General features: G+C 34.1%; 1 non-coding gene across 1 annotated transcript; it reads right to left on the bottom strand.

Annotated features, from left to right (window-relative positions):
- Positions 1-4,782: 4,782 nt before the first annotated feature.
- Positions 4,783-4,889, bottom strand: LOC113002528 (small nucleolar RNA R71). Its single transcript, XR_003268082.1, has one exon. It is a non-coding gene; the product is annotated as a small nucleolar RNA R71 (small nucleolar RNA).
- Between the last annotated feature and the right edge of the window lie 349 nt (positions 4,890-5,238).

The following is a 5,238-nucleotide window of genomic DNA, read 5'->3' as shown; positions in this document are numbered from 1 at the left end:
GAAATGAAAGCTAAACCAATATAGTTTTAACAAGACAAATTTTCAAGGATTATTCAACAATGAAAGCAATGAAAAACACATAAAAGCAAGCTAGGACTCAAAGAAAATCTTAGAATGGCTCTAGAGTAGAGTATAATTTTAATCGAATTTCATTGGTTTGGTTTAACTAACTAAAGATAACTTAAAGGAAAAGAATAGTAAAAATAACAGATTTACGAAAATAATGGAATTGCGGGAATAACGAAATTTAGTGCATAAAAAATACGTAAAATTACAGAAACAATAATAACTAATTTAATTAATTTAGGAAAACATAAGATTAGATTTCATCATTCATACCTTTAGTATCCTAATAAGATAAACATATATGAATCATTTTCTAACATTATTGATGCACACATTAAGTTACCCCAAGTCGATCCGTCACACTTGAGGCCTAAGAATATTTATCAAATATCAATCCCTCGCATATGAAGTAAATACCCAAGCATTATAGTCATGTTTTCATGCTTTTTGAAATCAAAATGTTATGCTCTATGCCTAGCAACATAACGTAAAGAGTAAAATCATTCAGTTCAAATTCTAAGATTATTTTCCAGTCTCACTTAAAATCCAATTTCATGACACTATTGATCAAATAGAATCAAGCATTACAATTAGAATAAAATCACCAATAATGAGTAGAAAAGATTCATGCATATATTGTAGAAGCAAGCTTCATGATGATGAATCAAGATTGATTCAAGAAGCTTTGATGATGACTAAGATGATGACAAAAAGCCCAAAGAATGATTTCAAGATTAAGTTCAAGATCAAGATTAATTTCAAGATTCATCAAGAAGATTCAAGATTCAAGAATAATCAAGATCAACATTCAAGACTCAAAGATTCAAGAATAAAGAGAAGACTTAATCAAGATAAGTATTAAATTTTTTTTCAAAACATTGAGTAGCACAAGAAGTTTTCACAAAATCATTACCAAAGAGTTTTACTCTCTGGTAATCGATTACCAGTGTTTTAAAACGTTAAGATTTTCAAAATTCAAAATGAAGAGTCACATCTGTTGATGTGTAATCGATTACACCTTAATGGTAATCGATTACCAGTGACTGTTTTCGAAAAATTCATTTCCAAAAGTCACAATTCTTCAAGTGACTTGTTTCTGAAGATTCTTTCAAAAGTCATAACTTTTTAAGTAATTAGTTTTAAGGAATTGCCAAGAGTTACAAGTTTTGACTTGAGTCATCAAGAAATTATAAATATGTGACCTTGGCATGAAACATAATTATTCATCTCAATCATCTCTTTCAATATTTTCTTTCATCTCTTTCAACAGATTTTTTTCTATTTCATCTTCTCTTCATCTTTCTAAAAGTTTTTGTTCAAAACTTTCTCTTCCAAGAAAAGTTCTTTGTTCAAAAACTTGTGCAATTCATCTTTTTCATTCTCTTCTCCCTTTGCCAAAAAGAATTCACCAAGGACTAATCGCCTAAATTCTTTTTGTGTCTCCCTTCTCCCTTTTCCAAAAGAACGAAGGACTAATCGCCTGAATTCTTTTGTGTATCCCTTCTCCCTTGTCAAAGAATTCAAAATGACACAGTCTGAGAATTCTTTTGATTCTTCCCTTTCCCTTAAACAAAAGATTTCAAAGGACTAACTGCCTGAGATATCTTTTGTTTCCCCTTCACAAAGTTTCGAAGGACTAATCGCCTAAGAACTTTGTCTTAACACATTGGAGGGTACATCCTTTGTGGTACAAGTAGAGGATACATCTACTTGGGTTGTTGTAACTGAGAACAAGAGATGGTACATTTCTTGTGGATCAGTTCAAGTAGAGGGTACATCCACTTGGTTGTTCAAAGAGAACAAGGGAGGGTACATCCCTTGTGGATCTTTGCTTGTAAAGGATTTTACAAGGTTGAAAAGAAATCTCAAGGACCGCAGGTCGCTTGGGGACTGGATGTAGGCATGGGTTGTTGCCAAACCAGTATAAAACTCTTGTGTTTGTCTTCTTCTTCCCTACACTTTTAATTTCCGCTGTGCACTTTAATTATCGCTTTTACTTTTGGTTAAGTTTATATTTCTGTTCTTTACTTTCTTAACTTTGTAGTAAAAGCCTAATTGAATCTAGAAACATTAAGAAGGATAAGTTTTTTTAATTAGTAAAGGTTCACTAATAATTAATTCAACCCCCCCTTCTTAATTATTCCGAGGCAACTTGATCCAACATATATAATATCAAAAAGGATACATAAGGGTACAAAGATTACATCGAATCCTTAATAAAAACTAACCGATCATTGTGCAGAGCACAAGACTGATGCGTCATCATTTTCTCCTATTTCTTAACCCTTTTTGTCACCATTTTAATTACTGATTAGCCTTAATAATCAAATTAATTATGCAGTTTTATCATTTGGGCCTATTGGACTAATTTTGTGTTTTTAATTTAATTTCAAGAGAATTATCAGAAATTGGGCTTGAATCTAGAATTAGGCTTGGACTTGAAGAGAGCAAACAATTTTATCAAATCTTATCTTATATAGATTTTATCTAATCTAAATATTATTTCATCTAAATCTTATCTTATCTTATCTTATTTAGATTTTATTTTATTTATGGGCTTGGACTTAAAACAGATTTGTAAGCTTTGGGGCTGAAAATATATAACAGCACCAAGGCTCTAGTTTGAGGACCCTCTCTCTCTTTTTCGTTTTAGTTTTAGAGTGCTACTCTCAATTCGTTTTAGTCTCTTTTTCATTTTGGAAGAATAATTCTAGTTTTCTTCGTTTTCTACTGATTAATGGAAGGCTAAGTCTCCAGCATTGTTTTCTCTTAAGGATCAAGCACAACTCTCTTTGAAGTTCTATTATTACTATTAAATTCTAATAAGTTTTTCCTCTTCACCAATTACTCTGTATTAGTTGCTATTAATCCATGCATGCTTAGTGCTTGATTAATTGTCTCTGCGCTTAATTTACGTTCATGCTTAATGATCGTTCATGATTAATTGGTGTATGTGTTGCTTAATCACATAATGAATGCCTTATGCTAAATTTCGCTTAGTAATTTAATTTAGGGTTGGATTAAGTGGTTGAACTGATAAAGGATAAATTCTCGCAACCTACGATAAGAGACTTGCTTGTGAATCAAGGGGAAGCAATGTATTTTAATTCTAATATTTTCTAATTCAATTTTAGTCGCTGTTTAATTTACAAAAACAAACAAACCCCCCCCCTCCCAATTCGTTACTGTTTTATTACTATCTATTATGAACGTTTGGTTGACCATTGCTCGTTGGGAGACGACCTAGGATCACTTCCTAGATACTGCATTTTTAATGTTTATTTGATTCGGGTACGGCCTCGATCAAATTTGGCACCGTTGCCGAGGAGCAGTGGGCCAAAGGTTCACAATAGCTACTGAATTGAGTTTTATGTTTAGTTGTTTTACGTTTACTTCTTTTGTTTAGTGTGTTCGTGTTGTGTTAGTGTGGTATTTTGTTTTATTTGATGTTCTGTTTTGCAATTTAGTAGTACCCCTTGTTCAGCTCCTTCCCTATTTCAGTTATTGTTTTGCTGTGAATAGTGCTTAGCGACAGAATTAGAGACTAATTCTGCGTTACTGTTCACACAGCATTACATTAGCTACTGAATTAGCGACGGCTGTTTACAATTTAATTGGCGATTTTTGTTTTGATAGTTAGGGTTGTTATTTTTGTCTGAATTTTTGTGTGGTAGGTTCTTTTGACTCATATTTTGTGTGAAAAATACCAGGAACACTTGGTGTGGCTGGATTTGAGAGATTTAAAAAATTTGAGAACTTATTTTTAGCAAAACTTAAAACGGCCATAACTTTTGCTCCGGGTATCAGAATGACTATTATTATATATGCATTTGGGGTAGAAATTTTTTTTCCATACTTTGGCAACCCGCGAAAGCCGGTTGGGGTCTCCCAAACTCCAAAAATCAGTCGTTTACTAAGTTTCTTTTTTATTTTTTAAGTATTATTGTCTTATTTTTCTAAACTTTGCCTAGGTAGTTTTCATAGTTAGACTTTGAATTTTTGTTTGAAAATTGTTGTGCTATCTTTTCATGATTTTAGGGTGTTCCTCACAAAATTTCAGCTCATCTTGATATCGTTTGAGTATAGCTGTAGTTTTAACCCCTTGTTAGGTGCTTGTTGAGGAACACATTATTTGCTGCATATAGTGCATGACTAGGAGCAATCCAGGTGATTTACAACCCTTTGATCCTGAAATAGATAGAAGCTTCCATAGATTAGTTAGGCATAGTGTGCATCCTTGTCATTCTGTGCATTTTGAGCATTCTGAGCATTCTGTTGAGGGTGATTCTGAATATTCTAATTTTGAGCATTCCACTACTAATTTTTATACTGAGAACATGGCTCAACCTCCACCTCGTGAGAGGACTCTTAGGGAGATGGCAGCACCTGATTTCACTTATGAAAGCTTGTGCACTCAATATCCTGATGAGAGTGTTCCATATGTTCTCAAGACTGAACTAATACATTTGCTGCCCAAGATTCATGGTCTTGCAGGTGAAGATCCTCATAAGCATCTTAAGGAGTTCCATATTGTTTGTTCCACCATGAAGCCCCCTGATGTCCAAGAAGATCATATCTTTCTTAAAGGTTTTTCCTCATTCTCTGGAGGGAGTGGCAAAAGATTGGCTCTACTACCTTGCTCCCAGATCCATTTTCAGTTGGGATGACCTTAAGAGGGTGTTCTTGGAGAAATTCTTCCCTGCATCTAGGACCACTACCATCAGAAAAGACATTTCAGGCATCAGGCAACTTAGTGGAGAAAGCTTGTATGAGTACTGGGAAAGATTCAAGAAATTGTGTGCAAGTTGTCCTCACCACCAGATTTATGAGCAACTCCTTCTTCAATATTTCTATGAGGGACTTAGCAACAAGGAGAGAAGTATGATTGATGTTGCCAGTGGTGGAGCTCTTGGTGGTATGACCCCTGTTGAAGCTAGGAATTTGATTGAGAATATGGCTTCCAACTCCCAACAATTCAGTGCAAGAAATAATGTTATTTTCCTTAGAGGAGTCCATGAGGTGGCCACAGATTCATCTCCATCTACTGAAAATAAAAAGCTTGAAGGAAAACTTGATGCCTTGGTCAACCTAGTAACTCAGCTTGCCATGAATCAAAAATCTACACCTGTTGCAAGAGTCTGTGGTCTATGTTCTTCTGTAGATCACCATTCA

This window comes from Glycine max, chromosome 8 (assembly GCF_000004515.6).
Source record: "Glycine max cultivar Williams 82 chromosome 8, Glycine_max_v4.0, whole genome shotgun sequence".
Lineage (NCBI taxonomy): Eukaryota > Viridiplantae > Streptophyta > Magnoliopsida > Fabales > Fabaceae > Glycine > Glycine max.
The sequence above is the reverse complement of the archived record's forward strand: the minus strand, read 5'-3'. Positions and strand labels throughout refer to the sequence as shown.